Below are 25,114 nucleotides of genomic sequence, written 5' to 3'. Positions count from 1 at the left end.
CGTGGACTCTCAGGAGACAATGATGAATGATAGATAAAGTGAAACCTAACGACATCGAAGATCGAGTCTTGGATAGAGGATTACCCCTCAGAACGGAGGCAAAAGGTGGGATTGAATGGGGGAAGCAGCCGACTGGCTTCACGTGTCCAGTGGTGTTCTGCAAGGGGCTCATTAGTCCCAGGAGCCGTACCTTCCGTCATCTATATCCACGACCTGGTGATACAACTCACTAGTCAAGACTCAAACCATCCCAGGGTCGAGGAAAGATGGGTGTCAACGTAGAGGAAATAAAAGCAAAGTGATGCACTTCGGTGCCAAAAGTTATGAATCATGAATGAAAGACCGCTTGGAAATTTGAATAAGAAAGGGATCTTGGAGTGACTCAGTAAATACTTTGTATACGGTAAACAATGCTTACCTACATACAATAAAGGCAGTAGGATGTTAGACTACAGAGGAAAGGACACCTGACCCATTAACAATGTCCTGGTTAGATCTGTTAAAGGTTCGCCCCACATTGACATCCTGGTGATGTTGGTGTCAGAGGGTTCCGCCCCCCACACTCACATCGTGGAAGCCCTGACATCATATGCTCTACGTCCCCCAGGTGCGACACTCCACACGGACAGTAGAATCTGACCATAGGTATTCCTCCTACAAGGTTAGTGCGACACTTCTTCCATCCCGCTGAGGGCGACTTGCACGAAGACTAGCGCGTCTCTTCTGGGGTCATTACCTTCCATGAAATGCTCGTGTGTTAAGTCATGACGAAACACACCCCATCGTTAGGACGTCTGTCTTTCGGTGGGGGGGAAAAAAATCAGAGAAGATATGCGAAAAGCCATGGGTATCACCTGTGGCTTCCTCATGGCTGTGAAATGATGTTTAATTTCCGGTGTGTGTGTGTGTGTGTGTGTGTGTGTGCCTGAGGTGAGAGGGAGGGGTGGCTGTGAAAGACTCCTCTCCATTGACGTTATGGTGTGTGTAAAGGAAACAGGAGCAGCCAAGAGTATGTTATTTAGAACAGACTTAAAAATTTTTGAGAAAAATGAGCTGTAAGGTAAAGTGTCGTGATGCTTGGGGGTCGTGTGTGTGTGTGTGTGTGTGTGTGTGTGTGTGTGTATGTGTGTGTGTGTGTGTGTGTGTGTTAGTAACAGATGGCAACTCTAATGAAGCCGGCCCCCATCATTGGTCTCCCGTCGTCACCCGTCGTTTATCACTCTCCATCCGTCAGTCTGTCCACTACCATGCAACCCATTACCTCGCCCGTCGCTCTCCATCCATCACTTCCTCACCCGTCACTCTTCACCCGTCACTCTCCACCCGTCACTCATCACTCTCCACGGCCATTTCACCGCAGCCACTACCCGTGACTCTAGCACCAGATGGTGGAGTGCAAGACACGATGCGCCAACCCCATTAAGATCATAAGACGAGGAACACCTGAAGAGCGAATACTTCTCAACTCCTGACAGGAGGAGGAGGAGGAGGAGGAGGAGGAGGAGGAGGCACTGAGGCATCTTTTGCTACTACAGTCTTGTGGTGTGTGGGAAGATATTCCTTAGAACTAGTCAGCCACAGACGTATGCTCATTAAGAATACAATAGAATTATAAGAATCATTGCAAACACAATGTGTCTCCCTCCCTGTGGTGAGGCCAAGGCACAGCACCACACAGTGCTCATCCTTACCTCAAAGTGAGGGAGTCTCTGCAAACCAGTTGAAGGAAAGTGAAACATCTTTCCATCTATCCATCCACCTATTTATCTATCTATATATCGTTCCATCTATCTGTCTAATACCAATCTATAGCCAGTTTTCAAGGGGTGTGTATCAGGTAGAAGCAGCCTCTCCGGATCATCAGCGTGGCCCCGTGTGCCACATGCGAGGTGCGCCCAACGCGAAATGACTCCAAAGGTCAGACGAACCTGATCCTTCCGCTGTCGTCACTTGGCCCGGCCTCTGTCCGGGTTGACCTTACCAGACGGGGAGGGGATGTCGTCGACCTTTATTAGTTTTCAAAATTTTTAAAGGTCATGATTACTCATTCCATAGTTTGTATAGTGGCTGTGAGACCAAGATGAGGGTACGACCAGTTCTTGTTTCTCTCTCTCTCTCTCTCTCTCTCTCTCTCTCTCTCTCTCTCTCTCTCTCTCTCTCTCTCTCTCTCTCTCTCTCTCTCTCTCTCTCAGGGTTAGGATGGACTCCATTGATGCGAGAAGTTCTTATTTGACCAGACTGTATTCTCTTTCGTCAAGTGACCGTGATACAACAACCTCCTCAGAGGCGACCCTTCCACCTGCGGCGTAACCCTAACCCAGGCTGAGTCTGGCTGGCATCATTCGGCCCCGGCGGTGCACACCGTGCGGGACCTTAGGTCAAGAAGTGCAGCGACGTGTTTGTCTTGGTCAGCTGAGGAACAGTGTGGAAGTTTTATCTTGAGCTTTTAGGGGTTCTGTGATGTGTTGGATCGATGTTTTAACGTTGGAGAACCTAGGCGAGAAAGTGTGACTCTTACATGTCTGGGGAGTATAGTTTCCGATGGGTCTGTGTCTGTTGGAAATGACATCAAGACTTGAGTTTTGTGTGTGTGTGTGTGTGTGTGTGTGTGTGTGTGTGTGTGTGTTTTGCGATGTTGTTTATTATCGAGTATGAGTGATTAGTCACGCAGGGTGATAGGAGAGTTTGAATTGGATTTGTTCTCTCAGGGGTTAAATGGGAAGGTGACGATGGATTTATGTGGGGATGTAGAATTTTTGTCTCGATCGAGCCAGTTTTCTGTGTGATGTCTTGCTGCATATACAATGTCGCTTGTTTAGCGTCGGGAAATTGTGATGTGATTGTAAGGTCGTCTGCATGTGAAAGGACTTTCACACATTGTGGCTTATGACGTCATGAAAGGAAGAAATTAAAGGAGGCTGGAGAAGAAATTGCCAGTTGAGGAACACCGTCGTATAGTGGGAGAGCTCTGTAGGTGAAGACTGTGGATGACTCTGCCGTGGCTGCCTCAGCGTTGAAACTGGCTAACCATTTTTCAGTCATTTTTGCGGAGGATGGTGTCAAGTCTCTTGTGTGCAAGGATGTGTAATGGAAACATATTGAATTCTTTGTTGCTGTCTGTTGTCGTTATCACTTTACAGGAAGGAGGGAGGGAGGGTCGTGGTTGGCCGAAGCCATCCAGAATGTGTTGTTGTGAGGCTTGTGTACAACGAGGTGAGGGAGGGTTTAAGTCTGATGCCATGCTGGGTAGGTGAGGGTGGAATGTTTTGGTTTATTTTGTTGTGGATCTGGTTTTTTTTTTCTCAGAAGCTTGGATATTGATGACGGAGGTAATTTGTTGCTTTGAAAATAGGAAGAAGGGGAATTGGAGGGTTTCAGGATGGGTTTACTGTTGACAAGTGTCCAGGTGTTTGTGTGTAGAATATTGTTGTGTAGCTGAAAATGGTTAAGAAGACGTCAATACTTGGATAGCTGCTGAGCCGAAGTGTTTTAAGGTGAAGTTTCTTTTAGGGGTTTAGATAAGCTGCGATCGGCGGTATAGACGTGAAGGGTGGCGGTATAAACATAAAGGGTGTGTGAGCAGTTATGTCAGGTTGGATTCTATGGAAGTTTTTCATTATTTTCCCGTTAAGGATGTATGGTAAGTTTATGTTTAATCATGTGACCTAATGATGTTCATATGTTTTATGGGAGATGAGATGCTTTTTTTGCGTTGGTTTTGTAGAGCTTCGAGTGTGGGGGCCGCGGTGGTGTGGGAGGTGTGAATTTTCTGCATTGTTCGCCAGCAATGAGTGCTATTGATTGGTGGTTCATTGTGTAAAGGTAGGAATGCCAGGTTGCTGTCTGTTTTACAGTTACGAGGTTGGTTACGGTGGTGTGTACAGTTTGTTATAGTCGTCCTCTGGTTTAGGTTGATTTTGTGAGTACGTTTCTTGGCTTTATGATGCCTGCAGCTTGAGGTGAGAAGTTTGGATTATGTTATGTTCTTTGTGTGGGGTCGTTTTTCCTGGCTTGGCTGGTAACTTTAATGAAACTGGGTTATGACATGGTCTACAGATGGGAAACTAGCATTTGTACTGATGGTTTGAAGCCTGGATTTTTTTTTTTTTTTGTATTTTGGAAATGCTTGGAAATTAATAATTCTGTAAATTGTCTATTATTTTTATGGCTATGTGGGTTGATGTTCCTTATGAGCGGTGTTCGTGTGCTTAAGGAAAGGTCAGGTGAAATTGGCTGTTAAGAAGTGGTGATCTGGGAGTCTAACTGGCTGATTGGATTGTTTGAAGATATGAAAAGGGTACAGTTGGCTTGTAGATAGATCGCCTCAGCGATCTTACTTACACACACGTGGGTTTTGAGCTTAGTCAGTTGACTGGTAACTGAAACCTCCACATCGCTAATTGTTAAGTGTATCTGTCAGCTACTGTGGTTGACGAGGTGTGTGTGGGAGGCCAGATGGTGGACGGAGGTATGTATGTATATGTTGGTTATGTTGTAGAAGGTATTATTATTTAGTGTTATTTTCATTGTTCAAATTTTAAATGATATTCATTTTTTGTGTTTTGAGTTGATTGGTGTCAGTGATGGGATGTATAATATATAATGTATTGTATATAATGTATAATCGTATACATTTCATAATATATTTTAATGTAGTCAAGGCAATATATGATTAAGGAGAGAATTTGGCTTATCTGTTGATTTGGCACGGTACATAGACGATCAAAATATGTATGTATAACTTGAAAAGTGGAACGAGGAGGTACTGTGTGAGAATTATACAAAAGAAAAACTAGAATGTATTTTCACTTGTAGCTGCGAATGAATAAAATCATGGTGGTGGTCACGTAATATGTTGTGATAGACTGTTGCCTGATGTGTTTAAAGTATGTATGAGCGTGTAGAGTATATACGTCTGAGTGTGTAGAATATGTTGGAGTGAGTAGAGTATGTCTGAGTGTGTTGAGTATATACGTCTGAGTGTGTAGAGTATGTCTGAGTGTGTAGAGTATATACGTCTGAGTGTGTAGAATATGTTGGAGTGAGTAGAGTATGTCTGAGTGTGTTGAGTATATACGTCTGAGTGTGTAGAGTATGTTGGAGTGAGTAGAGTATGTCTGAGTGTGTTGAGTATATACGTCTGAGTGTGTAGAGTATGTTGGAGTGAGTAGAGTATGTCTGAGTGTGTAGAGTATATACATCTGAGTGTGTAGAGTATGAGTGTGTAGAGTATGTCTGAGTGTGTCAGCGTATGTCTGACTGTGTAAATACATGTGTATGTTTGCCCAGTGTGTGTGTGTGTGTGTGTGTGTGTGTGTGTGTGTGTGTGTGTGTGTGTGTGTGTGTGTGTGTGTGTGTGTGTGTGTGTGTGGATAAGGAAGAAAGTTCTCGTCCTGGGGAACAGCTTCCTGTAGCATAGAGGGACATTTGGTGCGGAGCCAGGGTGTTGACGACCACGTCAGATACAGCGGCGGCAAGTGGTGGCGTGTCGGCACGCCAGTCTGGACATTCTTCAGGGGCGTCAGTGAGGCCACAGGTGACGACGGAGGCCGAGCCTCCCTCACCCCGGCACCACCAGCCTCTGCTGCTGTCGCGCCTCCTGACGAAAGTCGCCCGCCGGCTGGCCCCACTGGCTTGGCCCTCCCTCCACCTCGCTCTCTTCTGACCCCTGACATTTCCTGTGTGTGTGTGTGTGTGTGTGTTTGGGGAGGGGGAAAGGCTACGGGATGAATGCAAATCTCTACCTAATGCCGCTAACCCATGGCCGTAATGACATAACGCACGTGTATCAGGTAGGTGTGTGTGTGTGTGTGTGTGTGTGTTGACTAGGCTTGTGATTTCGTATGTGTCGCTGAGGTCGTTAAAACTGGGATGGCAGATAGGTATTATAAAAGAAAAATGAAATGCCAACACAGAATTTAAAACTGGTGGGTCCCCATTTCAGTCTTTCATTTTCATTATATACTTTCTTTTATCATTATAATGTGTTTTTTGGACACTCTTTCTCTATTTTGTATGTTCCTTTAGTCAAGTAAAATACTGTCGACGTATTCACATGTCTCCCATGGATTCTGTCTGCGTTATGAAGTGCCTCGTCTCATCCCCATTTTTCAAACACCTGGACAGTGTCGACGTGTTCACATCGACAGAACGAAAATGAACGTTGATATTATGAACGTGTGTGTGTGTGTGTGTGTGTGTGTGTGTGTGTGTGTGTGTGTGTTTCGTCCCTCTCTCGTGTACTGTGGGTAGTGGCGTGGCTCTTGACCTTGTCCTGTCGTCCAGTTTCACCTCCCGGACCTCGGGCACAGTTTTTCATGTTAGGGCCCCATATGTATACCTCAGGTGAGGTGAGGGGGAGGAGACTGCACACGACTTATCATAATCACCTGAGGATCCCCTAGTAGGAGAGGGTCGGGGAGTTACTCCAGAACCCCTTTCTCCAGAAGCTCCTGCAGCTGCTTCAGAGCTGCGCTACCTTCCAGTAGCTGGGAAGTGATGGATCGCTTCTTTAGAGTTACGAGTCTTGACGGGACTGTACTTTTCTCTCTCTCTCTCTCTCTCTCTCTCTCTCTCTCTCTCTCTCTCTCTCTCTCTCTCTCTCTCTCTCTCTCTCTCTCCCGGTGATACAACCTCTCCAGAGGTGACTTTTCACTCACAGTGCGGCCTCATGCAGGCGGAGGGGAATCGAAACCCTCTCCCATATCTATTGACTCGCTCGTCATCACCTCTCTTGAGCCATCTCCGTATGGGATTTCTTTTCCATTCTCTCATCTTTCCCTCTTCCTGTAACCTTTCTCTCTTTAAGGGTAAAAAAAAAAAAGAGGGTTTGTAAATGTAAATGTACGAAGGACTGTCTGTGTGAATGTGCCTAGGAGAGGCGCTGGGTCGTGTCGAGGTTAGGTACTAGGAGGGAGGTACACAGTTGTAAGTGTACCTGAGGTGGTGGTGGTGGTAGGGAGTTAAGTGTACCGGCTGAGGGATGGGAGTGAGGGAGGGAAGGGAGTGAGGCAGCCACACCCGCAGCTGTGTACACCCCTCACTAACCACCCTGGAATGTGAGTGACCTCACTACGGTTTACAGCAGGTGTCTAGAGTGACCATAGTCATGTGTCACTTGTCAGGTGTGCTATATCAGTCATGTGTCACGTGTCAGGTGTGTCAGTCATGTGTCACTTGTCAGGTGTGTCAGTCATGTGTCACGTGTCAGTTGTGCTGTGTCAGTCATGTGTAATGTGTCAGATGTGCTATGACAGTCATGTGGCACGTGTCAGGTGTGCTATGACAGTCATGTGTCACGTGTCAGGAGTGCTGTGTCAGTCATGTGTCACGTGTCAGGTGTACTATGACAGTCATGTGTCACGTGTCAGGAGTGCTGTGTCAGTCATGTGTCACGTGTCAGGAGTGCTATGACAGTCATGTGTCACGTGTCAGGAGTGCTCTGACAGTCATGTGTCAGGTGTCAGGTGTGTTAGGAGTGCTGTCAGAAGTGTCGAGGGAACCATATGTTGTGTGTGTGTGTGTGTGTGTCATGCCTGGTGTGTCACAGGTTTGGTGTCAGTCTCATATGACTGTGTCATGACTGCTGTATTAGTCAGGTGTTTTGTGTCAGTCAGGTGTGATGAAAAATCGTTTTATATGTCGTGTGTGTTTTATCTGCCTGTTGCTGTATGCCATGTGTGTGTATTGTGTCTGGTTGGTGCCATATATGTGCTCTGTCTTGTGTCAGCCAGGTGTTTTATCTTTAGGTACTTCGTATCTCCCAGGTTTGTGTCAGTCAGGTGTATTTTGTCAGCCAGGTGTTTTGTCTTTTACATGTTTTGTATTACCCAGCCACATGTATAATCTCCAGGTGTTTTTTTGTTCGTCAGGGATTTTTTGTATTGTGTTAGTCATATGGGTTGTGTCAGGTATGTGAACTGTGGTTATTTGATGCCCTGTTTCAGTCAGGTGTTTCATACTAACTGTATTTGGCACGTTTTATCAAACACGCATGTCGATACTGGGTTATTAGTCAGGTGTGGTGAAAGTCAGATGTGTTAGTAGTCCGGTATGTTGATAGCCAGTTATGTTGATTGTCAACTATGTTGGTGTGCTATGTCAGGTGTATTGACAGCCATACGTGTTGATAGTCAGCTTTATTAGTAGTCAGGTATGGTGATAGCCAGTTATGTTGATCGTCAGATATGTTGGTTGTCAGGTGTTGATAGCCATATGTGTTGATAGTCAACTTTATCAGTAAACAGGTATGTTGATAGCCAGTTATGTTGATCGTCAGATATGTTGGTAGTCAGGTGTATTGATAGCCATACGTGTTGATAGTCAACTATGTTAGTAGTCCTGTGTGTTCATAGCCAGGTATGTTGGTTGTCAGGTGTCTTGAAAGCCAGGTATTTTGGTAGTGAGGTGTGTATTTAGCTTGGTATGTTGGTGGTCAGGTGTGTGATCGCCAGAGTAAGTTGATCGCCAGAGTGCGTTGATAGCCAGGCGTGTTGATAATTAGGCATATTGGTAGTCGGGTGTGTTGATGACCAGGAGTGTCGCTCGCTAGCCGGATGTTTGTCACGTATGGCTTCCAAGGGCATGCCAGGTCAGGTCAGGGGAGGCGGCGGAGCGGGCACCGGCCGCGCACATAATGCATGAAGCGATGGAAGGTAGGGGGGAAGGAGGAGGGGGAAAGCTCGTCTTCCCCTCCCTCCCTCCCTTCCTCCCCATCACAGGCAGTCATCGGGGCGCCCCTCTCACCCCCCACCCCAACCTCCCTTTTGTATTATTGAAACGACGGGCCGGACCGCCAGAGGGTGGTGGGGAGGGGAAGGGGCTTGGTGGAGGGTAGTGAGGGGAGGTGGGATGCCAATGGGGAGGGAAGGTAAGGTGGGGGAGATAACTGTCCGCACACATGAGCAGCCCTCTGATGTGTGTGTGTGTGTGTGTGTGTGTGAGAGAGAGAGAGAGAGAGAGAGAGAGAGAGAGAGAGAGAGAGAGAGAGAGAGAGAGAGAGAGAGAGAGAGAGAGAGAAGCGAGTTGATCTTTTCTTTTTTCTTTTCGTTCTCGGTATGAGCCAATATGACAGCCGTAGCTGCCATGATACATTTTGCAAGGGGGTAGTGAGCGATGAACACATAGAGAGCCAGCGACGATAGGAGATGGTGGTGGTGGTGGTGTGGGTGGAGTGAGGGGTTGGGCGGCAGTGGGCGGGAGAGGGAGGTGTGTGTGTGTGTGTGTGTGTGTGTGTGGGTGGGAGCCGGGGGCGCGTCCTGCCCCTCACCATACTATACATAGAACATTACAGCCTCGGATCTTGGTGGACTGAGGGCATGTGTGTGTGTGTGTGTGTGTCGTATTATGTTGTGGTGTGGCAGCAGTTACGGGTCTGATGTTTCCCTTATATATAGAGGGTATGAGTGGGTGGGTATGGGTGTCATTTTCCTTCTTTTTAAGTTAATCTCATGAGTGCGACGGCACGACGCTTAAGCGCGTTAAGTTTAACCCTTGAGTACGACGGTACGATCCTTGAGCACGTCAGTACGACCCTTGAGAACGACAGTACGATCCTTGAGCACGTCAGTGCGACCCTTGAGTACGATGGCACGATCCATGAGCACGTCAGTACGACCCTTAAGTACGACGGCACGATCCTTGAGCACGTCAGTACGACCCTTGAGTACGACGGCACGATCCTTGAGCACGTCAGTACGACCCTTGAGAACGACAGTACGATCCTTGAGCACGTCAGTGCGACCCTTGAGTACGATGGCACGATCCATGAGCACGTCAGTACGACCCTTAAGTACGACGGCACGATCCTTGAGCACGTCAGTACGACCCTTGAGTACGACGGCACGATCCTTGAGCACGTCAGTACGACCCTTGAGAACGACAGTACGATCCTTGAGCACGTCACGTCAGTACAACCCTTGAGTACGACGGCACGATCCTTGAGCGCGTCAGTACGACCCTTGAGTACGACGGCACGATCCTTGAGCACGTCAGTACGACCCTTGAGAACGACAGTACGATCCTTGAGCACGTCAGTGCGACCCTTGAATACGATGGCACGATCCTTGAGCACGTCAGTACGACCCTTGAGTACGACGGCACGATCCTTGAGCACGTCAGTACGACCCTTGAGTACGACGGCACGATCCTTGAGCACGTCAGTACGACCCTTGAGAACGACAGTACGATCCTTGAGCACGTCACGTCAGTACAACCCTTGAGTACGACGGCACGATCCTTGAGCGCGTCAGTACGACCCTTGAGTACGACGGCACGATCCTTGAGCACGTCAGTACGACCCTTGAGTACGACGGCACGATCCTTGAGCACGTCAGTACGACCCTTGAGAACGACAGTACGATCCTTGAGCACGTCAGTGCGACCCTTGAGTACGATGGCACGATCCTTGAGCACGTCAGTACGACCCTTGAGTACGACGGCACGATCCTTGAGCACGTCAGTACGACCCTTGAGTACGACGGCACGATCCTTGAGCACGTCAGTACGACCCTTGAGAACGACAGTACGATCCTTGAGCACGTCACGTCAGTACAACCCTTGAGTACGACGGCACGATCCTTGAGCGCGTCAGTACGACCCTTGAGTACGACGGCACGATCCTTGAGCACGTCAGTACGACCCTTGAGTACGACGGCACGATCCTTGAGCACGTCAGTACGACCCTTGAGAACGACAGTACGATCCTTGAGCACGTCAGTGCGACCCTTGAGTACGATGGCACGATCCTTGAGCACGTCAGTACGACCCTTGCGTACGACGGGACGATCCTTGAGCACGTCAGTGCGACCCTTGAGTACGACGGCACGATCCTTGAGCACGTCAGTACGACCCTTGAGTACGACGGCACGATCCCTCAGCAAGATGGTATACGACCCTTGACTTTAAACATCCTGCCTCCAACTAAACACGTTAGGAACGCATGATACATGTACTGTCCTCCAGCAGATGACCTTGTCATAGACCATCAGGCTTTATGTTGCCTATGTTCCCAGTGTGAAGTACGACCCTTGAGGACGACGATTACGACCCTTGGATATTCCAACGTGACCCCCTTGACCTAACCGCTGATGAGTCAGGTCAAAGGGCACTTCACACCATCACACCCCCTGGGTCGTACAGTCATTCTCAAGTCATGCGTCTGCATGTTTATGTTACATGAAATTGTTCGACGCTGCATCTGTTGATCACGTGAGGAATGAGCGATTAGATCCCCCTCCCCCCCACCCAATCCTCCCCATTCGTCAGTGGCATAACTCCATTCTCGAGTCATTGAACTCCATGTACGAGTGATGGGAGGCCATCAGGGAACCCCCAGGTGATGCTAACAACACCGTGTTGTACCAACCGTCTCCAACTTCACCTCGTTAAGCGTTGATCACACAACTTCAGGGGAACGCCATTCTCCTTTCCGTCTGTCTGTCTGTCTGTCTGTCTGTCTGTCTGTCTGTCTGTCTTCGGTTCTCATCTGGTTCTGTGCCTCATGCAGTGTATTTTCTTCATTCTATATTTTGAGTGATCGTCTTCTCGCTTCACCACACGCATGGCGTCGCACCTGAACCAGACGAATGACAGGCTTTAGTTATTATAAATATCTATGTTTACTCTCTGCTTTGCATTCAACTGGCGTGAGACGTAATGGTTAAAGAACGGTAGAGAGAGAGAGAGAGAGAGAGAGAGAGAGAGAGAGAGAGAGAGAGAGAGAGAGAGAGAGAGAGAGAACGGCAGAAAACGGTAGAGAGAATAAAGGATAGACAGAATGATAGACAGAAATCTTGTTATTGTTAAGCTATGTGAAGTATCCTGCTGATAACACACCCACACACACACACACACACACACACACACACACACACACAAGGGGTGAAGCAGGTCATTGAGACAGGAGGGAAGCCCTTCGTCTACCACCCACTAGGGGAAGGTTAGGGTACGTGCACATGATGGCCACCTGTTGTGTCTCTTGTTAACCCAGACCTGTTCTTTGAAAGCGAAAGGAAAACCCGAATGCGGAGGTAGACGAGGAGATGGCGGGAGGCGGAAGTGGCTTTCTGGGTGTTGGGGGGGGAGAATCACTGAAAATCCCCCCTGGCACACAGCTCAGGGGGCTTGCTGGGTGTGGCCCCCATATCACCACCAGACGACCGGAGGGGGGCCTAGACTACAATTAGACGCCCGAATGGCATTCCTGGATATTCTCAGCAAAACCCGTAAAAAAATGTCTGAGTTATTCCTCCGTCAACCAAGGACTCTCTCCTTACGTCTCAGGCCAGCGGTCACAGGGAGTGGGCGCGTGGGGACGTGGGACACTATGGCTTGTAGGTGGAATGAAGTGTGGATGCGATCGGGAAATGGGAAAAGCGCGGTTGAAAGACACGAAACTCCACCAATTTTAAAGCTCCCCCCACCACCTGCACCCATGTACACACAGACGGGTCATGACAGATGAAGATTCTCTCTCTCTCTCTCTCTCTCTCTCTCTCTCTCTCTCTCTCTCTCTCTCTCTCTCTCTCTCTCTCTCTCTCTCTCTCTCTCTCTCAGACTGAGCACCATATACGCCTCGTCTCTGATCTCAGATATCACCACAGGGTAATAATCCCTTACGCTACCGGGTTATGGATCATCATCATCATTGTTGACGAAAGAAAAGTTATTAACCCTCGGGTGTGGGACCGTCCGAGCGATGGCCTGATATAACAGCAGCAGCGGCATGACACGCTGACCACGAGCGAGCGAGCGGCCTCCGCTAACCATAGCGGCTTGGCATTTATCTCTCCTGAGACGACTATTTTGGTGCTTTACGTAAAGTCTCTCGAAGCCACTGGCATTCCCAGGAGCTTGGGAAGCGGAGAGAATATTACATTAAGCCTCATAATAGGATCCGATCCTCTCCTTCCCCATGTGTTTCACAGAAAAACGTATATGACAGATAATGTTTCACTGTGGATTATCGTGTTTCCTGATAGCTTGCCGTATGGTAGTGATGTTCACTCGTTATTAGACTTGTGCAGCTTTGTACGTATTTATAGCTCAGTGTGTTTATATAATGTATCTCCACTTTTTGTCATTTATATCGTATATATCTGCCCTCGAATGTATATGTATATGTGTGTGGAGAGAGAGCCATATATGTACGGTGCCACGAGGTAGATGACGTAGAAACAAGTAGAGACCAGGATGTTGAGAGGTGGGAGGGGGAGGGCTAGGGGGCCGGGGCAGGGAGGGAGGGGGTTGGGGGAGATGGAGGTATATTGTTTGATTAGGGAGGCTGTCATTGGCGGGTCATGGGCGTCAGGTGGTAATAATAGGCACCTTCCCCTTGGGGAGGTGGGGGGAGAGTGTCAAGTGGATGACACATGAGTGTCAGGTGGTGGTGGTGGTGGTAGGTTGTGTTGTGTCATGCCGACACCATCGGAGGGAGATGGAGGGGGGGGGAGGAGTGTCAGGTGGTTGACACATGGGAGGGATGGCGTGGGGGGAGGGGGGGGCGGAAGCGTCAGGTGGTGGTGGTAAGGTGGATATGTGGGTGAAGGGGGGTCCATTTATAACCCGCTGTGTGAAAACGATAGTCATGTGTTTTTACTGAACCACTGTGGTCTCTCTCTCTCTCTCTCTCTCTCTCTCTCTCTCTCTCTCTCTCTCTCTCTCTCTCTCTCTCTCTCTCTCTCTCTCTCTCTCTCTCTCTCTCTGTGCCACAGTTGGTCTTCAATTAATCTTTTGATAGTACATGCCCGACGCACAGCAAATCCCCTCGTCCAACAAATTGGTCCAAAATATCACCATAGTACTTTTCAGCTTTGTATCTGTAACAGTGTTCCATTATGTTGATGGATGCTTACATATATATGTATATACATATATATACATAGCAGTATATACGTGAACACATACATACATAAGCTCCTGTACGCTTTCGAATGGCCGTCTCTAACCTTCCGGCCCTATGAACTGCGGCTTCGTACATGGCAGAGAGAAGAGACAGGTACAGTGTTCCTCCTCTGCCTCATAAAGGATTCCTAATTAGACACACATACCTGTTTCCATGTATGAACACTGACGACCCTACCCTCGCTCTCAACGTAGACGACACCCCTCCCGACTACATAACCCTTCCAGAGCGCCCTTACCAACCTCCAGAGCCGAGCCAAAGCCAATTACTGTCACCATGGTAGCTGAGGTAGCGATATGCCGTACGTCAGTCTCGCCTCCAGGTATGTTGTTCCACCGCGCCCTTAACTGAGAGATCCATCTACCCCTCCTCCACCAGGTTGGTCAGTCCACCACCAGGCTCGTTGGTGTCACTCTGGACGATAAACGAAGCTGGAAGGCAACACGTCAGCGCCATTATCAAACGCCTTCAGCTATCGTCTCTACATTCTTCGTAGACTCAAGACTCCTCGGCTTCCTGCGCCTCAACTCAGAGATTCCCGCGCAAACTTCCATATGATTCCAGACTCAGAGATGCTTCTTCTGGCTAGTGTTCCAGGCTGCCCGCCTCTCAACAGTGGCTACTAGAAAAGGTGTAGAAAAGGGATTCGAAATTCATCCTAGGACCCTTTTGCACCACCCAGCAAGAGGCCCTTAATACACCAGTCCTCCTCGATCACTGGCAGCCAACACCTGGACCTATTCGGTCAGTTCGGGAAGAAGCAGCTGTGCACCCGCTCGTCGCTGTCACCTCCTGCCACCAGAGATCCCTCGTCCCCAGGTTGCGTTTCGAGCCTTTCCGAATTTCGTACAGACCGCTACAAGAACAACCATGTTATGGAACTGTTGTACATTTTGAACAACTCAAGACTGTCTATTTGACACACTATCTCCATGTTATAGTTCCATTTGACACACTATCTCCATGTTATAGTTCCATTTGACACACTATCTCCCTGTTATAGTTCCATTTGACACACTATCTCCATGTTATAGTTCCATTTGACACACTATCTCCATGTTATAGTTCCATTTGACACACTATCTCCATGTTATAGTTCCATTTGACACACTATCTCCATGTTATAGTTCCATTTTCTTTATTGTAGGTTTTTCATTTTTTCCGTTGATTGACCGCATGTTTGATTCAATGCACCGTTTTTATTATCATTATGAGTAACAGTAGTAGTAATCATAGTAGAAGTAGTAGTAGTAGTAGTACCAGTAGTAGTAGCAGTGGTAGTAGATGCAGTATCCTTGGGAACAGGGAAAAAGAAAGCCACATTCCTATCTCGTGCGTACCATAGAAGGCAACTACAAGGGGCGGGATTGAGGGAAGTAGGAAACCCTTCCCTTCTTGTATTTCAATTTCTAAAAGTGGGAACAGAAGAAGGTGCCGAGCGAGGAGAGCTTTTCGTCTTCGAAGGCTCTGGTTAAAGGTATCTGAATGTGTATGAATGTGACCAGGAAGAGAAGCAGGGAATGACAGGGTAGTGTCTTTAGGAAAAGGAATCTGGATGTTCTGCATATGAGTGAAATTAAGCTCAAGGGGAAGGGAGATTGAATGAGGGATGGCATGAGGTATAAGAGTTGGTGGGAACTGGAAATATTAATGAGAGTATTGCCTACATGTGTGAGGTGAGGTGTATGGCATGAGGACGGTGGGATGCAGATATTTGAGAAGGGATAGTGAATGGTGGTGGGATGAGGAAGTTAGGTTGCTCGTAAAAGGAAAGGAGAAAACATGGTTGATATTTCAAGGGAAGGCTGTGAGCGAATAAAGCCTCTCTTCTTTTGTTCCTGGTGCATGATTCGTTAGTCGAGAACTAGCAAACTAGTATGAAGAAAAATGACTCCTATTCCTCTTATTATTTGCTTCGCACTCCATCGCCGTTTCCCGCGTTAACGAGGTAGTGCCTGGAACAGACGAAGAAAGGCCACAGCCACTCACCATTCTCTGGCTGTCTTATGTTATGCACCGAAACCACATTATTATTATCATTATTATTATTATTATTATTATTATTATTATTATTATTATTATTATTATTATTATTTACATACATACATACATACATACATACATACATACATACATACATCATACATACATACATACATTCATACATACATACATACATACATACATACATACATACATACATACATACATACATACATACATCATGCATACATATATTCATACATACGTAATTCATGCATACATACATACATACATACATACATACATACATACAAGACCAAAAGGAGCGCGTCACACGTCATTGTGACGTGGAAACAATACAACTGTGAATTGAAAAAATGTTTTGATTTTATGAACATATTGTAAGTAATTTTTTTACCCAGGACTTTTAATGTAGGTTTTCTCTGTTGTATTGTGATTGTATCAGGCTTGGAGGATGGCAAGATCGCATGATACAGTGTTGTATAACTGTAGCAGGCTTGGAGAAAAGCTACAACCGTGTAATACAATCTTGTATGCTAATTTGAGCGGGTAAAGAGTGTGTGCTATACATGGTTTACGTAGTCCTACATGATTGTAGCCGGTTGGGAGAATGTTATAGAGGTTTTGTGTTGTATAACTACCGTAGGTGTAGTTATAGATACTGTTGTATAAGCGTTAGCAGAAGCAGTGGGTGGGGGTGGAGTGGAGCTCTTGTTGTATAACTGTTGCACGTGTTGAGGAGGGTTATGCCACAACTTGCCCCACCTCCCGGGTGGTTGTTGGGCTGTGTGGGTTGTAGGCCTTTCATCTGGTACGGTCGTTAAGGCCTTGAACGTCACGCTGCACGTCTAACAGCCGAATGATCATTTAACACCTTGTCCAGGTGACAGCGACAGCTCCCCCAGGCCCCACACCACTCACTCCCTCTGTGTCTACGGCCCATGGCCATATTTACCTCGGGTTTATAAAAGACATCCCCCGTGCGTTGCGCAACAACAGCGGCGCACCTCACCCACTCTCCCATTTTCTGTTTTCTCTACCGCCCCCCCCCCCCCCCCTATCATTTTTGCTCTTAGCGAACAAAGAATATTACTTAGCAAAGAACACGCCGTATTTCTTTATTACATGATTTAGGCGTGAAAGAGAAATTGCTATGGTGAATATATATATATATATATATATATATATATATATATATATATATATATATATATATATATATATATATATATATATATATATATATATATATATATATATCATTATTTTTTATTTTGCTTTGTCGCTGTCTCCCGCGTTTGCGAGGTAGCACAAGGAAACAGACGAAAGAAATGGCCCAACCCACCCCCATACACATGTATACACATACACGTCCACACACGCAAATATACATACCTATACATCTCAATGTACACATGTACATACACACACAGACACATACATATATACCCATGCACACAATTCACACTGTCTGCCTTTATTCATTCCCATCGCCACCTCGCCACACATGGAATACCATCCCCCTCCCCCTTCATGTGTGCGAGGTAGCGTTAGGAAAAGACAACAAAGGCCCCATTCGTTCACACTCAGTCTCTAGCTGTCATGCAATAATGCCCGAAACCACAGCTCCCTTTCCACATCCAGGCCCCACACAACTTTCCATGGTTTACCCCAGACACTTCACATGCCCTGATTCAATCCACTGACAGCACGTCAACCCCGGTATACCACATCGATCCAATTCACTCTATTCCTTGCCCGCCTTTCACCCTCCTGCATGTTCAGACCCCGATCACTCAAAATCTTTTTCACTCCATCTTTCCACCTCCAATTTGGTCTCCCACTTCTCCTCGTTCCCTCCACCTCCGACACATATATCCTCTTGGTCAATCTTTCCTCACTCATTCTCTCCATGTGCCCAAACCATTTCAAAACACCCTCTTCTGCCCTCTCAACCTCGCTCTTTTTATTTCCACACATCTCTCTTACCCTTACATTACTTACTCGATCAAACCACCTCACACCACACATTGTCCTCAAACATCTCATTTCCAGCACATCCATCCTCCTGCGCACAACTCTATCCATAGCAGACGCCTCGCAACCATACAACATTGTTGGAACCACTATTCCTTCAAACATACCCATTTTTGCTTTCCGAGATAATGTTCTCGACTTTCAAACATTCTTCAAGGCTCCCAGGATTTTCGCCCCCTCCCCCACCCATATATATATATATATATATATATATATATATATATATATATATATATATATATATATATATATATATATATATATATATATGAGCTGACCTATAGAGGTCAGATCTAAGGATAGTATAGATAATTGATCCGATGTTTGGTATTGTATCTATAGTTATCTAAAGTCTATTTTTGCTTTCCTTTTCACTCGTCATTGTTGGGATATATCAACAGATTCTTCACTGAGTTACTTGGAACACAAGAAGTCCATCCTTATTTTTTCTGTTTTTTCCGAAGGTCATAGTGTATGGTCGGCAATATATGGCCTTTCTTTCGCGCTACCTCGCTAACGCGGGAAACGACGATCAATTATGAAAATAAAGATATACATGTAGTAGTCCAGCCGGGTTGTACTGGAAGACGTATAGCAGAGGACATCATATCAGATGTAAAGTTTGAACATGACATTCATACATACATACATACATACATATCATACATACATACATACACACATACATACATACATACATACATACATACATACATACATACATACATACATGCATACATATATCATACATACATACATACATACATACATACATACATACATACATACATACATACATACATATATCATACATACATATATCATACATACATACATACATACATACATACATACATACGAATGACTACAAGGTCCTTCATGCCACCTATACACTTCACTTTGCACAGGGGGAAGGAGCTGGACATTGTGTTTGCATTGATGCTAAAGTTTAGATCTTGTTTTGATTTACAGACGCAATTACTGGACTGAGGATTTTGCTCTCCTATTGCTTATGAAGCCATATCGGGTCTCCGTGGTAGCACGCGCACACCTTCCTGCCTCCTGCAGGTGTACGAAGCAGACTGACGGACTCCTGTGGTCACAGACGAAGGTAGATGGAGACCTTGGTAACATGTGGAGCTGCAGATCTTCCACTGGTAATGTACAAACGTTATCACATGAGTTATATCCTGTATGTTGTTACCCATTGTACAGTGGTGGATTGTGATACTGGTGTGGCATAGTGGTGGATTGTGATACTGGTGTGGCATAGTAGTGGATTGTATTACTGGTGTGGCATAGTGGTGGATTGCATTACTGGTGTGGCATAGTGGTGGATTGCATTACTGGTGTGGCATAGTGGTGGATTGCATTACTGGTGTGGCATAGTGATGGATTGCATTACTGGAGTGGCATATAGTGGTGGATTGCATTACTGGTGTGGCATAGTGATGGATTGCATTACTGGAATGGCATAACGGTGGATTGCATTACTGGTGTAGCATAGTGGTGAATTGTATTACTGTTGTGGCATATAGTGGTGGCTTGCATTACTGGTGTGGCATAGTGGTGGATTGTATTACTGGTGTGGCATATTGGTGGATTGCATTAATGGTGTGGCATAGTGGTGGATTGTATCACTGGTGTGGCATAATGGTGGATTGCATTACTGGTGTGGCATAGTGGTGGATTGTGATACTGGTGTGGCATAGTGGTGGATTATATTACTGGTGTGGCATAGTGGTGGATTGTATTACTGGTGTGGCATATTGTGATGGATTGCATTACTGGTGTAGCATAGTGGTAGATTGTATTACTGGTGTGGCATAGTGATGGATTGCATTACTGGTGTGGCATAGTGGTGAGGGCCCTCACAGTCTGAGACAGACCCCACCCATCCCTCAACACTCCTTGCGAGGTCCCTTGTTATGTTAACCCCTTGAACGCGATGGTACGCGTTATCTTTGAACATACGAAGAAGCGGAGCATTGGACGAATTTTTCTCTTTTTTAACCTGCTTACCCAACCCCTGAACACTCCTTAAAAGATGCCCTGCGACAGCACGACCCTTGGGTATGATAGAACTTGCGACGGTACGAGCCTTGGGTACGACAGGACCTACGATGTTACGACGCTTGGGTACGACATGATCATCTACGTAACGACCCTTGGGTACGACATGATCATCGACGGTATGACCCTTGGGTACGATAGGACATGGGTTTTGACTCGGCCCTTATGGGTCAGGTTAAACGACACGCCATCCTACCGAAGGGTCGTATCTTCGAACTCAAGGGTCATGTAAGCACTCAAGAGGTTGGTTGAGTCGGCTCATACTAAGGTTTCCGGCTGAGTGCCTTTGTCCTGATCGTGTTGCGTAAGGGGATTTCAAATGTAAACCACTTGACAGGAAACGTAATCTTTCTAACGATAGGTTTTCTTGCTTGAGAGAATTATGAATTAATATTGTTTACTTTCGTTTACTGGTCATAACCTGGTTTGTGTGTTGCCATACCCTCACTGACTTGTACTGGACGATGAGTTAAGTTTATATCGTTCGATACACAGCCTTCACGGGCCAGTATGATAACATTTGAGACTTTGATACGTTGATAAGTCTGATTACTGGAAAAGCCTTGCGTCTGGCAGCGATAAGACGACAGCCGTGGTGTAGAGGTCGTGTGTCTGGCAGCGGTGAGGTAGACTTGGTGTAGGGTCGTGTTCCTGGCGGCGGTGAGGTAGAGTTGGTGTAGGGACGTGTGTCTGGCAGCGGTGAGATAGATTTTGTGTAGGGTCGTGTGTCTGGCAGCGATGAGGTAGACTTAGGTGTGGGGTCGTGTGTCTGGCAGCGTTGAGGTATATGTGTGTAGGGGTCGTGTGTCTGGCAGCGGTGAGGTAGATGTGTGTGGGGGGTCGTGTGTCTGGCAGCGGTGAGACAGTACTAGTAGAGGATCGATACAATTCATTCGTGATTGCATGATACAACGTATGTGATTTTGTTTATTATTCTTGTTATTTCTGTACCCATAGTATTATCTACTGGAGGGGTGAAGTTATCGCACCGCAGTGGGTAAGATATATCTTAAGTTATACGGAGAGGCCCTAGTATGAAGGTACTACGTCTTTGGGTGAAGTTATTGTACTAATTGGATAGAGTTATTATACACATGGAATGCAAATGTATACATGAGCATTTTATTTTTTTACTAAAGTGACTAAGTTAATGAAGAGATTATCATAATTTAAGTTATCGGGTTGTTAAGGTAAATTTGTTCTATTTCACGCTCTAAATCATCGTCATTAATGTAATCTTTTATTTATTATAATTATAAAGTATCGCACGGTTCTAAGTTATCGTACCCAAGGGTGCAAAGTTATTGTACCCAGAGTTTGAAGTCATCGCACTCAGGGGTTAAAGTTGTTGTACTCAAGATGTTATCATGTTCCTTTCAGTGCTGAGCTTGTGAGACAAGTTCATCATCGTATTTAAAGGGGAGTCACTCACGGCTGAGGGTCATTCATTATACTCAGGGTTATGCTGAGGGGTATTCATTATACTCAGGGTTATGCTGAGGGGTGTTCATTATACTCAGGGTTATGCTGAGGGTCATTCATTATACTCAGGGTTATGCTGAGGGGTATTCATTATACTCAGGGTTATGCTGAGGGTATTCATCATACTCAGGGTTATGCTGAGGGTCATTTATTATTCTCAGGGCTATGCTGAGGGTTATTCATTATACTCAGGGTTATGCTGAGGGTCATTCATTATACTCAGGGTTATGCTGAGGGGTATTCATTATACTAAGGGTTATGCTGAGGGTCATTCATTATATCAGGGTTATGCTGAGGGTCATTCATTATACTAAGGGTTATGCTGAGGGTCATTCATTATACTCAGGGTTGGTGATTCATCTTCAGTTCTAATCGTTATACACCAGATTATATCATCATACTCATATCGTCATATTTGACGTGTCCACTCATAATACTCCAGGTAGTGAGTCATTATGCTCAAATTGGTGCCATTATACCCAACCTCTTGAGCACGACGGCACGACCTGGCCCTTAAGGGTAAGGTCAAGACTCGTGCCATTGTTCCCATGGGGTTTTTAGTCGTCGTACTCGAGTCGTACCGTCATGATAAAGGGTCGTACCGTCGTGCTCAAGGGTCGTACCGTCGTGCTCAAGGGTCGTAATGTCGTGATTGAGGATCGTACCGTCTTGCACAAGGGTCGTACCATGGTGCTCAAGGGTCGTACGTCGTGCTCAAGGGTCAAACCGCCGTGCTCAAGTATCGTACCGTCGTGCTCAGGGGTCGAACCGTCGTGCTCAAGGGTCGTACCTTTTTGCTCAAGGGTCGTACGTACCGTCGTGCTCAAAGGGTCGCACCTTCGTGCTCAAGGTTCATACCTTCGTGCTCAAGGGTCGTACCTTCGTGCTCAAGGGTCGTACAAGTTGTACTGGCAGTGAAGAAGGGGCATATGGACATGGGGAAGCGGGTGAGTGTGTGTGTGTGTGTGTGTGTGTGTGTGTGTTTTGGGGGGGGGGGGGGGGGGTATGGAGATAGGGGTGTTCCTCTCTTTCCCTCGTTCTATACAATATACATATAAAAAAAATTCTCATTCATGATGGTGATTTATTGAATTTACAGTAAAAAGATTCGTACCTCGAAAGAAGGAAAAGAAATAGTATATTTATACTGTTTCAGTGATGTACGATAATGACCAATGGCGCAACTGTATCTTTACATCACCTTCCCAAAACACTGATCCAGGGGTAAAATATCGATATTTTCTCAATGTGTGTGTGTGTGTGTGTGTGTGTTACGGGGAGAGAAGTTTATATTCCTGTTGCCTTATTTCTTTACCTTGTGTGTGTGTATATATATATATATATATATATATATATATATATATATATATATATATATATATATATATATATATATATATATATATATATGTACCGGTGTATGTATGCTCTCTCTCTCTCTCTCTCTCTCTCTCTCTCTCTCTCTCTCTCTCTCTCTCTCTCTCTCTCTCTCTCTCTCTCTCTCTCTCTCTCTCTCTCTCTCTCTCTCCAATTTCAGGAACCTGTTTAGTCCCTATGGGGAGTGTGACTGTGGTGGGTCATCATCCTATATGTTCCAATCACCGACCACCCTGTTACCATGGTTACTCACACTGATGGTATCAACATATAATAAATCGATTAGGTATGCTCTGTGACATATTGGTTCACCAAGTTTTTCTGACCACGGTCCAAAGATTTATGTCTTCCTCTCCTCGCTTTCTTAGCTTGGTAGTATGTCCACACACATGAGCCAGTCGATTTTCCTTTCGTTCGAGCCTCACATTCGTACGATTTCTTCGCTCACTGATTACGGCTTGTCTCTCTCTCGCGCGCGCCCGGCCTCCCTGGTCCCCTCACCCAGACCCCCATACTGATTAAACCAGCATTATTATATGTGATCCAGCTCCTTAGATCTTGTCGCGGGAATTGTGTGTCATAGAAACCAGGTTGTTAGCTGTGCTGTAGGTTGGTTGTTAGTTGTGTTGTAGGTTGGTTGTTAGTTGTGTTGTAGGTTGGTTGTTAGTTGTGTCGTAGGTTGGTTGTTAGTTGTGTTGTAGGTTGGTTGTTAGTTGTGTCGTAGGTTGGTTGTTAGTTGTGTTGTAGGTTGGTTGTTAGTTGTGATGTAGGTTGGTTGTTAGATGTGTCGTAGGTTGGTTGTTAGTTGTGTTGTAGGTTGGTTGTTAGTTGTGTTGTAGGTTGGTTGTTGGTTGTGATGTAGGTTGGTTGTTAGTTGTGTTGTAGGTTGGTTGTTAGTTGTGTTGTAGGTTGGTTGTTGTTGTGATGTAGGTTGGTTGTTAGTTGTGTTGTAGGTTGGTTGTTGGTTGTGATGTAGGTTGGTTGTTAGTTGTGTTGTAGGTTGGTTGTTAGTTGTGTTGTAGGTTGGTTGTTAGTTGTGATGTAGGTTGGTTGTTAGTTTTTGGTCAGGGGAAGTTACCTTGAGATACCGATGTTGGAATAGATTTTTTTTTCTTTGAAAAACTGAATTAGAGTGATGTGGTATACAGGGGACGACGCGCTTTTAATAGAATGGGTAAATGAAGCAGCCGGGGGAAACCACAGAAAGTTCTGTGGTGGGAGGGGGCCTGGTTGTGGATAGGGGGCTGCGGTTTCGGTGTATTAATCATGACAACCTGGAGATTGGATGTGAACGAATTATTCCCTTCCTTCGTCTGCTCCTGGCGCTACTATCTTGCTAACGCGGGAAACAGCGTGGTAGATGGGTAGGTAAAGAATGTGGATGACGCAGCCCAAGAGAGTAGCGACTTTTGCCTCCTGGCGCGTGATGCAGGCGGACGGTGTATCCCACACACACACACACACACACACACACACACACCCTACAGCCGCTCATGGTCCACCAATACAGGGCCGATACGCCCTCCCTCCCATGTTATCAGCACAGATCACGAGGCTGATGACGGCGTCACCTTTGCTCAAACATGACTGTGGACACGTGCCTCCCGTCACGCTGACCCTCTGTTCTCCCCCCCTCGCGACTGTGGTCGCCCCTGACGGCAGAATAACCCTTTTTGTGGAAACTCTCGGCTTTTGTTGCCAAGTACGGCTGGTTTACCGTGCACCTACCTATCCTTCGCGTGGGAGGTGGTGCTAGAGAGGGACTGGGCCACAGTGAGTGAATTATCATGTAATGGGTTGCATTTTCAATGTGTTTACCACAGACATAGTTAGAGTACTCGATCATTTATTTAGGATAGACAGCATCAATATAGACGAAATGCTGACACGTCTTGTCATATGTAATGGCAGTTTTCTCTGATGTCACTAATTTTACGACAGATCAGTAACGCACAAAGTGGTGCTGGGGGTGAGAGGGATTCTTAACGGCAGAGTGGACATCTTGTGTGTGCTTTGTAGCGTCGAGAGAAGCAAACTGCCTCAGGTGTCTATAGCCCCAGTGTGAGTCGAAGTGGAGCATCGTCAGGGAGTTCACTAACCCTCTCTGTGGAGCCGCATGCATGGAATCACCCACCCTCCACATGTGTGCTGAACGCGCGTCTGGCATGCATCCCAGAGCACGAAGTGAGGTGCTGACAACATCGTAATGGTTCCTTAGATGGACAAGAGGTGACTGCA

General features: G+C 46.2%; 1 protein-coding gene and 1 long non-coding RNA gene across 3 annotated transcripts in view; one reads left to right on the top strand and one right to left on the bottom strand.

Moving 5' to 3' along the window:
- LOC139758304 (uncharacterized) overlaps positions 1 to 25,114 on the top strand; it is a 130,405-nt gene that overhangs the window by 55,023 nt on the left and 50,268 nt on the right. For both annotated transcript variants that reach the window (XR_011714795.1, XR_011714796.1), the window contains exon 2: positions 18,917 to 19,101. This is a non-coding gene — a long non-coding RNA (uncharacterized lncRNA). The remainder of the gene's footprint in view (positions 1 to 18,916; positions 19,102 to 25,114) is intronic.
- The window catches only part of LOC139758296 (uncharacterized), a 51,591-nt gene that overhangs the window by 9,514 nt on the left and 16,963 nt on the right, over positions 1 to 25,114 (bottom strand). The gene's annotated exons all lie outside the window — the stretch shown is intronic.

Source organism: Panulirus ornatus, chromosome 2 (assembly GCF_036320965.1).
Source record: "Panulirus ornatus isolate Po-2019 chromosome 2, ASM3632096v1, whole genome shotgun sequence".
Taxonomy (NCBI): domain Eukaryota; kingdom Metazoa; phylum Arthropoda; class Malacostraca; order Decapoda; family Palinuridae; genus Panulirus; species Panulirus ornatus.
Note: the sequence above shows the minus strand (reverse complement) of the source record. Positions and strands in the feature narration are given on the sequence as shown.